General features: G+C 47.0%; 1 protein-coding gene across 4 annotated transcripts in view; it reads left to right on the top strand.

The window, feature by feature from the left end:
• The window catches only part of DNAJC5G (DnaJ heat shock protein family (Hsp40) member C5 gamma), a 158562-nt gene that overhangs the window by 7715 nt on the left and 130846 nt on the right, over window positions 1-20001 (top strand). For 2 of the 4 annotated variants that reach the window (XM_085613280.1, XM_085613277.1), the window contains exon 2: window positions 17103-17138. The exons of the other annotated variants lie outside the window; for them this stretch is intronic. The gene's annotated coding sequence lies outside the window, so the exon portion shown is untranslated. The remainder of the gene's footprint in view (window positions 1-17102; window positions 17139-20001) is intronic. 4 annotated transcript variants of the gene reach the window in all.

Here is a 20001-nt window from a genome sequence, read left to right as displayed (position 1 = left end):
CAAATAATTTATCAGTATTTGAAATGTATGTGTATTCAGATGGGGGGGGGGAAATAACCATACTCCTGAAGTGTGCAGCATTTGTTCCTATTTCTTTTAGAAGGATTTGTTGTGTCAGTCTTAAATAATGGAGTAGTAACTTCTTTAAATGTCTAGAGGAACGTTGGAGTTTCACCACGTCCCACTCTAACAAATTGACTTGCTTCTCATTTTTATATTCCTGCCAAAAAAATACTTGTTGGCTCATTGCAAAATGAGTGATTTTGCTTTCCTTACATGCAGTTCCTAATTTAGAAATTGGGCTTGCATGTAAGAAGGACTGGTTGACCAGGCATGGATTGTGCAGCGCTGCCAAAATTGCCTACTAAAGTGTCAGGAATACTTCTGGCCGTTGAGTATGCATTGACTCTGTTGAGCCTTGCATAGGGTGAATGGAACCAATTGATGTCACAAGCCTTCTGAACTCCAAGCGCTTGGGTTTGTAATATCGTTTCCCTGGAGATATTCTTAAAAGATCACTCCCGGGACACATGGTTGCTACCAATTTTATGATATGATACACAATATAAATTCAATGCATTACTTGAATAGGCATGCCCCGAATAAGCACTGGTGTACTCCTGAAGGGAAATAAAATATCCTTTTTGAACTGGAGCCTCGTGGCTGAATGTGATACCCTGTGATGGTGTGCAGGTACTATTATGCCCTCCCTGACGTAGCGTGCCAGCCAAAAGTGTGTACCTCCTGTAGTGGGGCGAACTTTATTATTTTATTTTTTGGGTTTATTTTTTTATTATCATTTGAAGTTGCTGCAGGAACACCTTCAAACTAATCCTCACCCTCTTCCCATTGAAGGCAGTGTATTGTGTATTTCTGTCTGAATTTACCTCCCTATTCTTATTGTATTTGGGTTATTTCGGGACTTTTCCCCTCGTTTTGTGCTCCGGCTGCTTGCCTGGGCCTTCCTCCTTTCTGCTCTCCTTAATCGTAGTGAGTCTTCCTCTAGACTGATTTGACTGCTCCACCTGTTCTGAGATTGCCTTTTCCAGACCATTGTACCTTTCCTCTCATGGCTTTCCTTCCAGGTGTGGGGTAGAAAGTTGAAGGATGTGTCCTTTATTTACGCCAGGTTGAGTCTAGGCTAGAACCTCTCGAATATATGTATTTTTGATTTTTCCCACTGGACTCCTTGGCCTAATTAGCATTGGTGTGCTTCACTGGTGTGGGAAAGCTGATAAATCCAAATCTCCACTTTCCCCTTACTTTAAGAAAAGAAAAAAGGACATTCCCAAGTTCTGTTAATGTGTGTGACTTTATTCTGTTAAACACCCCTTGTCGGTAAATATGGGCGTATGGTTTCCCGAAGCATTTCGGCGAACAGCAAATATTCCTGTAGCTTGCATTAAAACAAAAAAAGTTTCCATAGCTGTTCAAAGTACAATTGCCTATTAGGCAGCACCTGTACTGAGCTATTAAAATCATATGCACTGGGTATTTCCTTTTTTGTGAAGAAAAAAAATTTGTTATTGCAAGCATATGGTTGTCTTTTAGGCTGTAGCTTCTATTTTCTTTTTTGTGGCATGCATTTGTAACAAAAATAATTAAAACCTTGCACCAACTTACGTAGCCAGACCTTTTAACCATTGCTTGATATTACTGTGGCTTCGCATAGAGTAAGACCTGCACTATAAAAGCGGCATCGCAGTGCCCCTGGTGGCAAGCATATGTGGCCATCATCAACCAACAGGCTGGTTCTCATTTGTGCTGATACCTGCTGCAGTGTGCCTCAGGGTTGAATATGCGTCTCACTTGAGGTGCAGGTTGAGCCAGTTAAAGTGATCCAGTGTAAAGCTATTTAGACAAGATTGTATCTCTCTGTATAGTTTCACTTCTGTATGTTTTCACCATACTCTGTCTTTTTGGCTAGTGTTGTGCTGTACCTTCAAAATGTTATTGGATTTGTTCTAGGAATTTCTGTATGTCTAGCATGCACACGCAGACAGGTGTGTTATCCAGTGCTTGGAAGAGAGGTATCCCCAGACTCTTCATGGTATCATGACTTTGTCGACCAGGGAGTTGATGTCCAGTTGGGGTCCTTGTTTGTTTGACAAACAATTTAGTAATTGTTAGGTGCTACCCAGGTGGGATCCCTCGACTCCATGCACAAGTTTTATTCTATTTACTAAGTCCAGGTGGTTTACAAGTGTAGTGATGTGCCAGGAAGCAAAGAGAGAAGTAGCTGTAATTGTGTAAGATATGCCTCTAACGAACCCTAACAAGGTACCGCAGTGAGTAGACAGCATAGCATTTTTACTACGGTCTGACCATGGCAGAGAAACATTTTCTAGTGTGGTATTTTTGGGGTATTTCTGGGTTGTGCTGGTATCCTAGACTCCAAACTCTGATAGCTGTGGTTAGTGGTTTAGTCTGCTGTCTGACCAGGGGCGGTTTGTGTGTTTTGGATGGAATACTCGCCCAACAGGAGGTTTTCTTTGTTGGTGTTAAGTTCCAGTCATATGATTCCTGTCCAACTCTTGATAGTTTGGCATGCACAGCCCGGATTACCCTTCCTCGACCCGTACTTGGAACTAGAATGTAACATTTTCAGGGTATAGTTGGAAGTTGATGTTGAGTCTGCAGCTTTGTCTAAATGTTAAGTTGTAGGTTTGCCATCAGTGCTAGATTCTTTTATAGTGCCTTCTTGAAGATCACAGTTCTGTTTCAGCATGACATTGGTGTACCTTCTTTCTTCTAAACAATTTACTGTTAAAGTTGTAGCTACAGGTGATGACTTTTTTGCCCTTTCTGTTCATGGGGTAACGTTTGAGGCCCTTAGTCTGAAAGTGGGAACCTTATGTTCTTCCTAATACCATTTCCTTTGCAGCTTAAATATGGAATCTCTAAGCACAGAGTTTTGAAATGTGTTCTTTTTTTTATTTATTTATTATGTGCTGCTCTGGTTGTTTCTGTCATCAGAAGTATTTGAATCTCAGCTCTCGTGAGATTCTTTCAACATCTTTTAGACAATCAGAACACAGTGTATGGAGAGTGACTATTTTAAATTGAAAACAAAAAGGCCTATTGAAAGCAAGGATCTTTAGGACATCTAACATATCAGTCTTGTTATTCACTAAACTGAAAACCTAAGTACAATCTCCAGCTCTTCATGTAGTCAATGTGTAGATTCCTCAATTTAAACGCCAAGCTTTTAGGCCTTCAAAAGGATAAATAATCTGTTTTGAATGACTGCAGAGTTCAATCAGTCATTCGTAAAGCATAGCCCGGTCACCCCTAAAGGTATCTGGGCGGTGAGGATGCAGTTTCTCTGTCGAAAAGCCCGGTCCTTAGCTTTCTGAAGTCTGCCAGGGAAGGTGATGTTCGGAGGTGGAGGGGCAGGTCTTTTGGCGATGTAGGAGGAGGAGTGCCCCCTGCTGCGGCTGTGTCGAATGCAGGAGGGAATGTGAGGGCAAGTGAGGCGGAACGCAGGTGTCTAGCAGGCAGATGGAAGCTCTTTCAGTGGTTTATGTAGGATGGTCCTTGGTTGTGAGGCGCTTAGTAGGCATGTGTGAGGATCTTGTACTGGCATCTTTTCTGGATGGGGACCAGTGGAGGTTTCTGAGGTGTGGGGTAATGATGGGTCCGTTTGAGGGGGTCCAGGATGAGTCTGGATGCAGTGTTCTGTATGACCTGGAGTCCTAATGCACAAATTGTGTCTTGGCGGTTTAGACGAGAAAAGTGGCTCATTCTTTCACAAAACACTGAAAATAAGTTTAAAGTTATTCTCTAAACTCAAGGATATATTATAAATGTGTTCTGTTAACTTTATACACAGTAAAGTACGGTAGTCTTCTCTGCGGATTTATTTTGGTACTTTTTCTGCTGAACGGACTGTTGTGGTGTTTCTGAGAAATTCACCTATATGACTAAGCATTGGTTAAAACACATTTGCTGTAAGCCATCGTCATCTTGCAAGTCCCTCTGGAACTATTATCCATGGTCTCCGCTCTCATTCAGCTTCCTCCCTTCTTAACGTTTTCCCTTGGCCCCTTATTTGATGCGTGATCGTGGGCTTGTGTTGTCCAACAGACTTCTGTAACATTTAATCTTACCATTGTGCTCTGATGGTATATATTTTAGAAATAATTGATCCGTTTTTATTTAATTCTTCATATTCGCTTTCGCTTCTTATAGGAATTGTATAGAAGGGTACCAGGCCACACATGGGTAAAAGAGGATCACACAACTTGCTCAAGAACCGAAGTAGCTGTGATTAAAAATCTGGCCTTTTGGTTCTAAATCTGACATCTTAGTAACTAAACATAATCGCTTGTGTTCACTTTTCACAGTGGTCTTTGATAGCATTGCTCTGCGCTGTTCATCACTTTGAATCGAGGCACAATGACACCCAACTTGGGAATGTGGGAGAGCCAGGTCTTGAGGGTTCTACAGGTAGTGTCTTGACCACAAGCAATGCCAGATGTCAAAATAAATGTGTTTCCATGTGCACGTCTTTGATGTGTATTACATGCATATTGTTTAATACCGTGATTGCCCCCAAGTTACCTCGTGAGCTGGATGTGAATGTCACAAGGCTAATCTGCACAGAAGCCCCCAGCCTTTCGCGATTTTTGTTTCGCTTTCAATAAAGTTAACAGCATTGTGCTTTCAAGTAATCGCACCCTCTGTTAAAGCAACTAGAGACCTTTTTATTTTTGGTGCCTGCCTCATGTGTAATCGTTACTATATCTGTGATGGATCGGAAGGTGTGCTTCCCATCACCCGATCCTAGTGATGTGCTGGTCTTGATGTCTTTTTGCATCTTTCAGCAATGTTTTATGAATTGCTCTTCTGTTGAGAAAGAATACCGAGGTAACAGAACCAGTTACCCTTATTACCTGAGGTTTGTTTGTATTTGGTTAATTTTTTTTCTGTATTGCTTGAACCAAAATTCAATTAAAGGAAAAAAAATGTACAAAGCGATTTTAATGTCCTTTTTTTTTTTTTGCGTGCTTTTCTAGTCTTGGTTTATGTGAAGAACTCCGGACCTATGTGACTCGCTCTATGCATACCTTTTTTAAATAAAAATCATAATTTCACACACTTCGTAATTCTCCCAAAAGATAGAGGACCAACTATAAATATATATTCTTCCTGAAAGAGTGAATTTGGACTTCTGGTGGTCACGTATGGAGCTGCTTAATGAATACATTTGTGGCAGAGATGGGGAATCTTGAAGGTTACTTCAGTGTTGTCAGTTTTGCACCTTGGAGCATCTCTTAAAATGCCAGTCTTTCTGTGGCTCTCTCATGCACGTGGGGATGTGAGATTTGGTATGTTAACCACCAGTGCAGATTGAGCTGGCAGGTAATGATAGTTTAACTTCTGTCATGTGATGCTCTGGAGAGTCGAAGGAAGGGGGAGGCTGCAAAACCAGCAGCTAGAAGTGGGGAGCTCTGTCCACAGATCCAAGCTGTTCAGTGGACCCTTGGTGTGACTGTCTGGGTTGGTTTCATATTAGTGATCAGCAGTTGACATAAATTTGAGTGGGTTGGGCATGCAATCTGTAGGTTCCACCAAGCTATTTTTGCTCTTAGTTTGACTAACTATTCAGTAAGATGCAGGCACGCTTTATTGTTGTAAATCACTGGCAGAGCCAGAAATGCCATCATTGTGGCACAACTGTACACGGAGCTGCATTCCTGCAAACCTGACCCCAGGGTGTCCATTGAAATTGCCATATTATGTGCCTCAGTGGTGATAACTCCTAACAGTGCAATCTATTTATTTGTGACTTAAAACGCAGTTGTGTTGAAACCTTTGAGGTCATGGTATGATCACACACTTGCCCTGCACTTCGACCAAAGGAAAGTGAGACTGACAAACGTGATGTCAGAAAGGCTGTCTCTCCATTTGGAACTGCTGCACTTGCCAAGTTTTGAAATGCTGACTCGGAGGCGTCCAAGTTTGGACCAGAAAGGCTGGGTCCTTGGATGGAGTTGGGATAAGCTCAGACTGTGTAATGTTCCATTTCAGACTCGGTGGGTGTACATTTATCATGTCCGTCGCCTTAAAACGTCTGCATGACTCTGGACCTTTGGTTTCAGTGTTGTTGCGTGGTGCCAATATTGGGACATTCGTGCTCTGTACGTCATGCATGTTGCCCCATAGGTGGCTGAAGCGGGGCCAGGCTGGAAAAGTGTCTTCTTGAGTGTGGCTAGAAATGACTTCGTTTGGCGATCCGATCATGCATAGAATGAGATCCTTTGAAACTCACTCAACCGGACAGGATCAGAGAGTCGCAGTGTGAGTGCTAATTACTTCTGGCATCGATGTCTGCAGCTGATTGTGCAGAGGGAGCTGTTGAGCCCATGGGAGCAGCGGTGCCTCCTGCCTGGCCAGGGCCTGTGCCCGGAATGTCCTTGGAGCCGCCGCTTGACCTCTGTGGTAAAGGCAGCTGAGTGTCGGAAGAGCATACAGTGACCCCAGCATCTTTTGTTGGAAGCGAGCCCTGATCTGAAGCAGGAGTGAACACAGCCATCGAAGCTGTTCGACATGAGAGGCCTTGACCCACTCGGACAGCACGTAGATGAGTAGTGGTTTCACGCGTCATCAGTCTTGTGCAGCAGTTTGTGGCAGGACCAGCTCTTGCGACTCTTTCAGCTCTGCTACAGGCCTCTGGGGCCGGCGGTTCTCGTGTTGACCTGGGTGCACTTAGCACGGAAGGGTGGAGATAACAGAACTATTGGAAATAGGCTGTGAAATCTGCTGCAATGCGTTTAATGGGAGAGTACCGGCACTTCTCAGCACTGCTGCAATGCATTTAATGGCAGAGTACCGGCACTTCTCAGCACTGCTGCAATGCATTTAATGGCAGAGTATCGGCACTTCTCAGCACTGCTGCAATGGATGAGTACTAGCACTTCTCAGAAGTATACGGGTACCCTAAAGATACAATACCCACAATTCTGTACCACCATTTAAAGCACTTTATTTTAGTGAAAACTTGTATTGCTGTCTTAAGCATCTTCTGTCTTTGCAGGGAGTGGTTTTAGGACATTTTCTGAAAGGCTCACCTAACAGCCCCCGTGGGTCGTGGGACACAATACGGTTTACAGGCCGCCATGGGCGTGGGACACAGTAGGGTTAACTGATGGGGGGGCGTGGGGCATAGTAGGGTTAACTATCCTCCGTGGGGTGTGGGACACAATGGGCTTAACAGGCTGGCGTTGGTCACAATAGGGTAACCTCAGCACCGCCCCCCAACCCCCGTGGGGCTTTGAACACAGTAGGGTTAACAGGCTGCCGTGGGACGCAATAGAGTTGACTCTTCCCCCACCCCAGGAGCGTAGGACTCGATAGGGTTAACACCCCAAATCCGCTCTAACTGGGTATAGGCGGCTAGTAGGACCCCGGTGCCCCTGCTGCACCATCGATGGCCACGCCCCTGGTTTAAAGCAGAAACACTTCATCCTCAGTAGAAGACCAAGTACGAAGGTGGTTTGATTGCGTTTCGCAAAGGTGTTTGATCAGTTCCATGGACGCAACTGTCGAGGAGAATGTGAAGCACTCCAACGCAGTGAGAGTTAAGCGAGTTCTTTTGATACATTTCGCCAGCACAGGCTCCTACAGAGGACGGAGCGTACGCGCATCCAGTCAGGTCGGCGATCCGCTGTCAACTGTCAGCGTGACCGCTCACAGCTGATGACCTCACTGACGGTAAGGTGTCCGCGCAGGGACACTACAAAGCGCAACAGAACGGTGTCCAGGAAGGGACAAATATCTACACATGGTGTCCTTGAGGCGCTGTGAAGTCCTCATACGTCTTTTTCAAGTTGTAAAGCAGTTGGGGGAGCGGGCGTTAATGGCTGCCCCTGTTCATGGAGAGCTCTGCCCCCACATTGGCGGTACTGGTGGTGTGGATGGAGAGGAGATTGTGAGGTGGGCCTCGGGGTGCTCTGCGGGAGGAATCTTTCATACCAAGGGATGGATGGGTACTCCCGGGACCTCTGTCGGTGCTGAGACTCTGGTCTCCTTAGGTTATCGTTGTGCTATAGGGGTGGATCCATAGATTACTTGAAAGGCTCTGTGAGTGCCTGGGTAAAGCCGCGCAGGTCAGCAGGACGTTGCCCTCGTTAGATCTGATTCATCGAGCTGGACCGAAGCTACACGTTGTTTCCGGTGCTGCTTCTTACAGGAAGTCCCGCCTACGAGCATGGCAGCCGGTTACCATACCTTCTCCACACCTTCAACAACGGGCTCTGTGGACGTGTGTGTGGAAGGAGGGGGTAGTTCACACCGGAAACCCTTCCAATACACAGCTCGGACCCCTGCAGCTTCCTCTGAATCCCTGTAATAGGATTATGTCGCCCTTGTGCCGCAGCCAACCCTGGCGGTGTTACCGCCAGCAGACTCGAGAATCCGTGAGGCCGCGCACACATTTTCACTTGTCCTCGTTACCGATGGGTGCTAAACAAAAGCGTGAGAATCGGAATGAAACTATGCAAATTATGCCGTTATCGGCGGACAGACAGGCAGCTGCCAGGGGCGATTACAGCCAGCGAGGCGTGTTTGCACATATGTGTATGTTGTGGGTCCAGTACTTCGCCGTGTCTTGGGGACAACAAACGCTGAGAACGCTGGTATACGGACACAGACATACCCCCTCCCCCCGAAAGGGCGGGGGGTGTTTCCCCCGCGGACGCCTCTCCCTCGCTCCATTGTACCATGGCCGCTCCCTCAGCAGTAGGGGATGCGCGTTGCATCCATTAACCATTGACATGCATTGCAGGCAGCTTATTTGCTAAGGCGGGGCCGCTGCACACCATTGTGTAGAATGATTAACTGTTTGCATTCCAGAGGTACAAACGTCACGATCGGTTTTGTTTTTAGCCAACCATGAAAGTCGAGAGAGCATGAGGGGCCTGCAGAGAGATGGGGGATGAGGGAGACAAAACGGAGACAGGGCGGCGGAGAACTGTGTGCAGTGCACGGGCGGGTACCTGCACCGGGGTGTCCTGTAGCCAGTAAACTACACCTGCCGCCAGTGAATGATCCCTGCCGCCAGTGAATGATCCCTGCCTGACACCCCACTTTGCCCTGTGTGCAGTACACGGGCAGGTACCTGCACCGGGGTGTCCCTAGATGTTGACCTGTAGGCACTGAATGACCCTACCTGTCACCCCAGTTTGCCCTGTGTGCGGGGCACGGGCAGGTACTTGCACTGGGGTGTCTTTTAGTTGTTGACCTGTAGTTAGTAAAGTACCCTGTGTGCAGTGCACGGGCAGGTACCTGCCCTGGGGTGTCCGTAGGCCTTGAGCAGAAGCCATTAAATGAGCCCTTCCCAGTCGTCTCTCTCTCTGCCCGGTTAAACACTTGTCTTCTATGGGCCTTGTTCTGGAGTCCCAAAGTCGTCAAGGTTAGTGAGCTCCGGTTGTTTCAATGAGAGTTTGAGAGCCTTTTAGTACTAGTGTCCTGGGGCGGCTTCTTACTGCGGGATCCCAAACTGAGCCCTTTAGCACTTGGCCCTCAGGTTAGTCGAGCCGAGCAGTTGCAAGCTTAGTTTGGGAGGTGGTGTGAGGTTGGAGAACAAGGTCTCCATAAACCACCAATACCAGTTAATAATTCAATATCTAGCCAATGCGTATTCTGTTTTAAAATAGTAACATTATTTTACATGATTCGGGCACAATGAAATACTGTACATAGTGTTCCAGAAGCAAATCATTCTACCCGGTGGTTCTAATGCCCCTCAGTAACTATTTTGTGGTTCTGTAAGACAACCTCTGGGGGAGGGGGGGGGGGGTGCACGTTTCGGGCATCCCTTGGAGGGGTCTATTATCTGAAGTGCACCCATTTTGTTGGCTATTACGTTGGAATATTTGCCCTCCTTGTTGGAGATCCTTTCCCTCTCCACCCCCACCTTAGATTTCTCCTGAATGTGCACAGTACTTTTCTGTTCTCTCATTGGGTGAAGCAGGCCGTAGATCCATTGTGCTTCAGGTGCATGATGCTCAATGTGGTGTCCACATTGAGCTGTGATACCAACTGGAAACACAAGGAGATGATGGACGGAGTGCTGAAACTTTTCAAACACTCACCCTCAGTCACAGATCTGGGTTGAATCCATCATCCTTCTTTAGCTCACTTTGCCACCCCAGTTCAGACACAGCTATATGCAAATCAGTCTTGCCCCTGTGCCTCATGGGAACAGTCCAGCCCGAACTGCCAAGCCATGTATTCCCTGGACCGGAAACAAGCATCCTGGGACCGGTTTCGGGCTAACAGCCCTCTTCAGCCATGCTAGCTTGAGTCAAGTGGCAAAGTGAGCAAGAGGACCCACGTCTGGGCATACCCTGCCAACTTAGGGCGAACAAAGCAAAGTGGGACGGGTATGCCCAGACTTGGTGCCCGTGCTCTCCATGTCACTTGAATCGAGATATCCGGGCTGAAGAGAGGTGAAACCCCGAAACCGGTCCTAGGATGCTTGATTTCAGTCCAGGGAGGACCTGGCTTGGCAGTTCAGGCTGGACTGTTCCCATAAGGCAGAGGATCAAGACTGATTTGCAAATGGCTGGGTTCAAACTGGAATGGCGAGCAAAAAAAACGATGGATTTAGGCCCAGATCTCTGTACTGGGGTGAATGTATGACATTGCTCTGCATTCTGTCCATCAACTGTTGGTTTTGCATGTGATACCAACTGGTGCATAAGCCCCGCACCAGGCCACAATCTGTCAAATATTCCTTGGTGCACATGCATGATCCTATTTTCTACGTCTTGGTATGATTTACCCATGGCAATGGTGCAAGCTCTCCAGAGCCTTGCACGTCCACTTCATCTTCTCATGTGCTACAAGACAGACGTCTCTGTAAGCTGCTTTGGCATAGTAAGTGAGGCAGGTTCAACTCTTGAGTTCGATACTTATGAAGTACAGCACTTGTATTCAGTACTTGCACATAAGAAAATTGACTGCATCCACCCTCCTTCACGCAATGTCTCATCTTTGTGCAACCACCATAAACATTAGGAAATTGCGGTGTTGTCTCTCTAGGAACCCCCCACTATTCTCCCTTCCCGACTCCCCAGAAAGGACGCTGCAATATGCTACTGGAATGCTTCTTGCTCTATTCTCACACATTTTGTTTTTTTAATTTATAGTTCCTAAATGGGTGACAATGTTAGAATAGTAAAGTAAAGCAAAAATCGGCCACAGCGCTCGCATCACACGTGAGTAAATAAATAATCACACTCCGTGAGTCATTGCTTGTTTTTATCTCCTTTTTCCTGATGCTCTTCAGCATTGACAAAGCCAAAAGGTTCGCTAATTACTTTGAAAAGTGAGGCAAGACCAAATGGTTTTGACAATGCTTTTTTATGAAGGGAGCTCTGCCCCTTAACAGTATATTGGAATACAAATAGGTTGACCGTCATTAATTCTATAGGAACTTTAGTTGGTCAGGGATTGGACAAAAAAGATTTTCTTTATTGGAAAAGGATTTTCATTTTTCTAAAATAATATTCTGAAGAAAATAAAGGCATGCACTGTTTTTTAATAAATTGCAAGATGTTGGCGCCTGCTCCAGTTCTGCTGGTTCTACGTGTAACCTAACGTAGCAGATGATTGGCATGTGCGACATCTAATGCCATGCCTGGAATGTCAGCTGGCAGCACTGTGCGTGCTTGGGTATCTGAAAGTGAACTTGCAGCACTGTGAACTTTTAGTGGTAAAATTTACACTCCTTGCCCCAGTAAACAACTTGCTGCTAAATAAAAGGCCAGGGTTTCCTGAACGGGTCGCCACCTTTTTTGTGCTGTTTCTACCTATTACGACTTCTTACTTATTACATTTTTTGAAGTTTTATCTCAAGTTCCCCCTCGATGAATTTGTCATTTTGGTGCCATGTTATTTCTTTAAATGTACTTGATTTGTTTAGCTCAGTTTGTGATCTTTATTGCTTTATATTTTACTGTTTTGATACTACATAAATATTTACACATTGCCCTAAGTTAAGCCTGTCTGCTCTGTGGGTAGCCACCAGGGGGTTGGGCTCAGGTTCATTCATGTATTTACTTTGTGGGCTCACTCTTTACAAGGGTTGTGATTATTCCTTGAGGTGGGTAGTCACTCACCCCAATAATCCAATTTCTTACAAAACCAAACCAGAGTTTGCAGCGCAAGCCACCACTTAAACCAATACCCACTGAAACCTATTGGTGGGGGACCATACCTCTGGCAGGTTTGATTGAAGTAACCACCCGCTGAAGAGACATCGAAAAGCAAGCCTGTTCTCACGCCCCCCAAAGAAGAAAATCCTCGGGTGCATCATGTTGTAGGACCCAGATCTAGAGTTCAGGAGTATCAGATAGGCCAAATTATCAGGCAATTTACACAGTTATTTGAGGAGCTTAGATGGCTCAAAGAACAGCCGTGAAACTTCATATTGATTTTTAAAACGATTTGACCAACAACCCTTATACACCGGCGAGCTCCATTCCGCTTCCGGGATCTGTTGGAAGAATAATGAAGACTGCAGCAAATGGGTGTAATTGAGCAGGTATCTGGGCATTCACCGTGGGTATCTTCTATGGCTATCACCACAAAGCCTAAGCAGGCAGGCACTGTCAACTATGCATTACCATGAGACTCCTAAACAAGGCAATACGGCAAGAGAGATCCATAACCCTTCCTTTGAATGACATTATTGTAGACCTTAATCGACCACAATGGTTCACCAAGCTGACTTGAACATGTGAGACGCTTCCTAGGCATTGTCACATATTGTGGACGGTTTGTGCTTGAGTTAGCCACTATCTCAAAGCCCCTGCAGGCATTGATGAAAACTAATGCCTGGTGGGGATTGAAACGTCCAAAGGGTGGGTGGGTGGGGGGAGTTGGCCTCCTATGAAAATGACTTCTCATAGTACTTCAAACCCTGTAAAAGCGGGTTATTTAGCTCGCACACGTAGGGCACCAAGAAGTTGCCAAGACTAAGGCCCGTCTAAGGGAAAAGCTGTGTTTACCAGGGATAGATGATTCAGTCGCTGAAGCATAACTTGCCATGCCTGCCAGGTAACAGGAGAAGCAGCCTGGCCAGCTCCCGTTGTGTTGGAAGAGCCATGGCAAACACCCTGGAGCAGTATGGATCAGTATGGATTTCAGCAGTTTCCCAATGTCTGAATGATGATGGGCATTCTTAGTTCCCAGTTGTTGAAATTGTTTGATCCATGGTATTCCAGAAGGTATGCCCTTTGTTAGAAAGGCCAAGTGCCCTGTTTGGGCTACTGTTAGAAATCAAGGCAGATAGTGGACATCCAGAGTCGGGGAAACTGAATTCAAGGGCTACCGAGACCGCCTAGGAATCAAGTACTGGAAAATAATGATGGAGTGGCCATAAGCCAATGGGGAGGTGGAATGTTTTGAGGACGTTAAACCAAGCCCTCAGCATTGGTGAGGATCAGGGGGGAGATCCTTATTGGTGCTTACACTATTTCCTGAGAGTCTGCGTACCGCCCCACAGCTTTATCCAGTGGCCGCCCATGACACCCCCTACCGGGTAAAGTGACAGACACTGGACCCACGCAACGCGCAGTATTCCATTGATATCAAAAAGACACAAAGGCAGAAAGACACTGACAGAACACGAAAGGCTTGTGCACCCCAACTTCAAGTGGGGGACCAGGTGGTCTATTCAAGACCTACTACACCCTGAGTGGAAATTTCAGACACTATTTGACAGAAACATTTTGTATTTATTTATTGCAGTTTTCATAGCACGAACTCGACCCAAGGGCATTGAAGCGCTTTACATGAGCACCAGTTACGATTACACGAGGTCAAACCTTTTTTGACGGGTGCGGTACATTTACAAAGACAAGCAAGCCATCAGCCCTTCGACCTCCAGGCCTGCAGGGCGGCGCTCGCACAGTCCCTTCAGTGGGGTAACTCCTGGGATCCGCTGAAGCCATGTCGATCCCAGGTAGTCTGTGAAGAGTTTATGGAGTCTCGGAAGAGGGGGATTACCCTTCACTCCAGTCTGTGACTGCTTCCGGGAGGGGATGGCGCCACAGAGCAGAAGTCCTCCCCTATACCCGAGGCGCGGTCCAGGCTTGGAGAGGGTGGTGCAGCTGGCGGAAGGGTCTGATCGGACTCGGAGTCCCCAGACTCTGCCCGAGCCGTGGGGGTGTGGAGGCGGGGCGGGGGGGGGGGGGGGGGGGCGCTCGCCTGGGGGCAGTAGAATCCGCCTGTGTGGCGCTAAATGGGCGTTAGTTTGTAGACTCAACCGCTAGATAAATTGACAAAGAGTCGGCCACCGGTTTTAATACCACATTTCCCTGTTGTCGAAGGCACACCCCTAAAGACGGCCCAGTGGGTTAACGCACCAGCTGCCTCGGGGCATCATACTGGTAACATGGCTTTGGCGGTCCGTGCAGGGATCTTTGTGTGACCTCTCGTAGACTTGAATCGCCGTGAAATAGATTGGGGGGGGGGGGGGGGAACTATGCGCTCGCGGCGCAGCTTGTAGGTTTCCATTCCAATGCTGTAGTCAGTGTCCCGGAGATCCCTGTGTAACCTGCAGGTTCGCACGTTCACTCAGTGGTTAGGTAACTCATTGAGTCCCTGAGGCACCTGCGCCTCGAGGAACCCCCCAGGCCTTGCCCATTACTCCGTTCTTCTGTGATTGAGATGCGTGCATTTGAATGGTGTAGTAATTGCACATCAAGTTTGTATTGTTGGCAAGCGCTGCCAGCTGTTGTGTCATGCACTCATTGCTTTGCATACCTTGATTACACAGAGAGCTGGAGAGTGTGAATAGTGCCTGCCTCGGTCAGCATTTAAATGTAAAGCAGTGGGCGCGTCCTTGCCCCCCCCCCCCCCCACGCACTCCTCAGTGTGCGGAGGGGCGGGGAAGGGTCCGGAATTGTTTCCAGTGACCCCACGGGCACTGCTGTGATAACAGGATTAATCATTGTTTTCTAATCGGGTGATTGGGGGGTGTGTGTGGAACTAGGGTGCCGGTTGCCACTGTGTGTCCCGTCCCAGTGCCGCTGGGCTGGGTCCAGGCCAGTCCTGTTGGCGTTTATGAATCCTAGTGTCTGATAAATAACTTAAGCATTTGCAATGCAATCTTTGGTCTCACATGAGTTACATTGTTGGGTATCGGCGCTGTAAACAGCAATGTTTATTTATGTGTGAGTTTACAATGAACCAATAGCGGGGGTCCCGAGAAAAAATAAGCAACGCAAAAGCAAGCAGATAAAGTAAACTGCGGCACTTGGCTCTTAAGAGAGGAGAGAGAGTGGAAGGGAAAGAAGCAAAAATGAAAAGGGCGTTTAAAAACAAACAAACCGCCTGGATGCCGCACAGCCGTGAGCCGCGAGCTTTAAGGTGCAGGCAGATGGGGCAACGGTGCAATCCTGTGATGCTGAAATGCGCCCTGGCGGCACATGGTTGTCGATGGGCTCGTGGGTTTTTAGCTACGCTGGGCGCCCGAGCAGCAGAACGTATTGAGAACCGCCTTAGCCCCTGTGAAGACTTAAATGCTGTTTCTTTAGTCTCAAGCTGGAAGTGCCTAGAAGTACATGTCTGACGGTTTATCCCTACGCCAGCCAAGGGACGCGAACACCGAGTTTACTGCGTTAGAAAACGGAGGTGGCTGAAAAGAGGGGTGAAAGGAAGCGCGAGTGTGGCACCTAAGAGAAGGGGGGCTCATGTCGGCAACTTTGTCCAAAGGACTGCCAAGAGTGGAATTCCAAGTTTAAGGGGGGACGGGCCTGCCCACGATGCTTTGAGATGAGGAGGATGCCCAGGCAATAAAAAGCAAACTCGGGGTGCGCATGCGCAGCCTGCGCTCAGTTGCTGAATGATGGATGGATGGATGACTGCGTGAATTGAATCCACCTTGCCATTTATGTCCCATTTGCCGAAAATCGGCAACTTTGGACAAGGGACTGCCGAGAGTAGAATTAAACCTTTAAAGGGGGAATGGGATTTCCCAGGGGGCATTGAAATAAGAAGGATGGCTATGCAATAAAAAGCAAACTCGGCATGAGCTGCATAGGCGCACCTAATTACTGATTTTGCAGCTACTATTTACACGGTTTCTCTCCTCCTTTTTGTTTTATATCTTTAAATAACATATTTACATTATATTACATACATGCACCACTCCAAATACTCTTATGGTGATGTGTGTTTTTTTTATGACTGGCGATTAGTACCCTCGTTGTTGGGTCCACACTCCCAGTTTGATTGCGAATCGCATCTGTCGTGGAAAGTGACTTCTTACTTTGCGTTACTCAACACTGTATTTTGTTGTCGGCATGACCTGCACCCAAGTGCCCAACTTGGAGGTACTGCATCTGTGGATCCTCTTCTTTATACCACTAATGCGTTCATTTCTTTTTTGAATATAAATGTTCTTTCAATTTCAGGCTCCACCTAGAGACCGCGTTTTGTTGTCTGTTGTCGAAGAGCTTTTGTGCACACTGCCAATACTTGGAGTGGGCTATGGGTCAGCTCATTGCTTCCCATTGGTTGTCTCCTTGTCTGTCAGTGTTGCTTGCTTCTTATTTGATGGCTTTCCTTCCTCTTCTTTTGCTTACCCCTCCCTTGGAGCACAGCTTCTTTACCTTACTTTTGAATGGATGGCCTGCACCCCACCACAGCTCCATAGCTTATTTTCTCTCCCCCTCCTCCCTCCCCTGTGCTGCCTATCCCTGACAATTTCTGCCTCCACCACATTGTGTTCTCCTTCCTCTTCCTACTTTTCCCTCAAACACTTTCATTGTTCCCTCCCCACCCCCGCTTGTACAATTATTTTTATATGTTATGGAGGCAGAAGGCCAGTAAGGAAATTGCGCTTTCATACTGCTGCTTTTTGATTTTATTTATGGCTCTTGCTCGCATCAGTGAATTAAAGTCCCGATGCCGCTTTGTAAGCGTGCACGTTTACTTTTGGGCCTGCTGCACTCTATCTTGCCAATGCTGTACAGCAACGCTAGATGCACTGGCAAAGCCAGTTGGTCGCAAGCACTTTGCCAGTGCTTGTTTTTAATTTGGCTGAATTTCAGCAATATCAATAACCATTTTTTCTGTTCTTACAGTTGCTGAACAGGATTGGCAAAAAGCAAAGCCAAAAGGTGAGACCTATGTTTTGTTAGGTTACAATGGGTCTATCAGACATCCCCTCTTTCAAACCAAACCATAAACACAATTTCTGAAATAAACCTAGTGGGCTCTGCCTCTGTTCATAGCAGTTCCTTTTACACTATGTACTATTGACTGGTGTATCATTCGTCTGCCTGGTGGGTGCTTCCCTGGCAATGCATGAGTGACAGATGGAAATCTCAAAAGTGCACTTAATCACCACGCTATTTCTTTTGTTGTTGTAAAAAAATGCTGTGCCTGTCTGCAGCGATCAGCTGTTGGAGTGCAGGCACTCACCTCACTTTGTATCCTAGCACACTCTTTCCTTCTGCAAGCATGCTACCTTTCCATGCCAGGAGAAGGAGAGCTGACTTTATTAGTTACCTAAAGTCTTAAAGCAGTGGCAAGTAAATCTCGCTCCGTCTGGCCAGTAGCCCAGAATTCCGTAGCTGTTGGAAACAATTACATGTGAACAAGCTGCATATTTTAAATGTTGTGGTAATTCTAGCCTGGGGTCCACTTTTACCGGCTTAATAAGGTGATATTCCCTGCAGCGGTTGTCTTGAGCCGCTCAGCGCATCAACTTGTTCGCAGCTGGTTGACGTAGCCCCTCTCTGGCCCAAACCAATCTCCCTTAACAAGATGCAGAACTCTACTTCGATATTGTGAAGTAGCTACAACTGGTGTGAGCTCCTGCACATCGTGCAGCACTTTTTCCACCTTACTGAGATGGTTTGGCATTGGTTCATATAGGTTGGCCGTGTGCACTGTGCTGGCGACTCGTTCCTTTTCCTTTCCTAAGGTCACCCGCTAAGCTGCTTAGCCTCCATGGTTGGTCACGTGGCTCTTGTAGCTTCCGCGGTTTTATGCAGCAGTCTTGGGATCCTTGGCGCGGATCCAGCCTGTGCCTTCTTGCAGTCTATGAATGTAGGCCACAATCTGTAGGGTCAGTATTGGTGTGCTGTATGTACAGTTTGCCGATATAAAAACAGCATTGGCAAAGTAATGTGCTGGCCCACCAGTCCTGGGTCTGAAGTGCACTTCTTTTTAGGTGAATGTGCGGATGTGATCAGGGATGCTCTCACTCGCAGTGAAAGAGCTGATGGATGAAGCGGTCTGCCACATTTTCCCTCATGCTGTGGTGAGTGGAAGCAAAATTTGAATGACAGTTGAACTGGCCAATGGAGGAACAGGACTGACCTTAAGCCTATTTATATATGTGTGTGGAAATGTGTTTTTATTTATTGAGCGGGGCTGCCAAGACAGCTTTAGCTATCTAGCGGCTATACCTATTACTGCAAACCAGCAACAAGGTGCCTTTAAAGAATAATTCTTCATATAGTTTCCCTTCCTAACATACAGTTCCCAGAATTTGAAGTGGTGGTGTATTTTATGGTTCAAATCTTTCTAATAGTTTTGTGTAACAACTACGCTCACCTGAAACCATTGGCTGATGAGGTGTAATTAGGATGGGGGGGCATAGAACTGGGAGGGAGTGGTAAAGAAAGTCAGTGGGTTGGCTGGTGTGTAGAGTACGTTACAGGGATATGGGAATTATGCGTTGGGCTCGGCCAACCTAGTCAGGTTTTAAGCTTGTTAAAGTCTCTGAGATGATCTGAGCCAGTACAGTTAATTTCAGTTCAATAAGTTCCTTGGTCCTCGTTTCCTGTAATTCTGAGCACCCTGAGGTATATGGGACATGCGAGTCCTCGAAGTCTCAAGCAAGGAATTGAATGCAGGGGCCCCACACGCTATCAAAACGTGGCAGTGCACATCCCAATGAGGCCATAATCTTCTCTGTGTCAATAGTGTCCCATAGTTTGTGTAGCCAGTCTGAGTGAACTGGTGTTGTATCCTTGTCCCAGTTAGATGTGAGAACTTGTTAGGTCACACAGAGAGCCAGTGTAATAGCTCGTCCCCTGTCGGAGTAGACTGGATAGGTGAGTTGGTGTGGAAGCTCCAATATGGTATAGCTGGGGAAGTGATGGATTTTGTTTGCGAAAATTCCATCAATGTTGTTGAGTACTTCCTCCCAGTACCGATGAAGCTTAGGGCAGTGCCAAAGCAGGTGGTTGAGTGTGCCTGTTTGTCCACAGTTACACCAGCAAGAGGCCACACTATTTTGTTTCCATTGTGCCAACTTGGCCAGAGTGTAATACCAATGATGGGTCATTTTTAGCATTGATTCTTTCCCGGTTGCATTGATGAACCAAATCAGGATTAGTAGAGCGCGGCTGCATCACCCTGCGAGGGTCTCGAGGGAGCTTGGAGAGCATGCTGCCTATTCTCCTATTGGTTGAACATCCAGGTCTTGAGGTCCTTCCTGAATTGCTAGAACAGTGGTGAGGCTCTGAGGTGCAGGGGGAGGTTGTTCCAGGTCTTAGCTGCCAGGTGGAGGATGTGTGGAGGATGTCGGACAGTTCCTTGGGAGTGAAATTGCATTCCAGTTTGATCTCCCATCGGCCCTGGCCTGGGGATTTGCTGGCTTCTGTGGGGGGTGTTCAGGAAGGTGTATCGGTCGGAGAGTAAGTGCTTGTTTTCTGGTTTGGTGAGCAGCCATTTCTCGAATTTTGTAAGCGGTCTACACGCCTGTGGGTGGTTTGTAGGGTGGGAGACCCAATGTTTTATTGCTGCGTACTACCAATGCTCATTGTCGGGGAGGTCATAGTTGAGCTGGAATTGTGTGAAGTCTAGTGCCACTGTGCAGTAGAAGAGGTCGCCAATTTGTTGGAAATTTGCAATTTGTCATACATAGAAGTCTGTGCCGGTGTATTCCAGAGGAGGAGGAGGGGGGGGAGGGAGGGAGGGAATGTTTGGTTCCCAATGTTGAGTGTGAGTGGGGAAACAGGAGAGGAT

The sequence above is a fragment of the Triturus cristatus genome, chromosome 6 (assembly GCF_964204655.1).
Source record: "Triturus cristatus chromosome 6, aTriCri1.1, whole genome shotgun sequence".
Lineage (NCBI taxonomy): Eukaryota > Metazoa > Chordata > Amphibia > Caudata > Salamandridae > Triturus > Triturus cristatus.
This window is presented reverse-complemented; position numbering and strand designations above follow the sequence as displayed.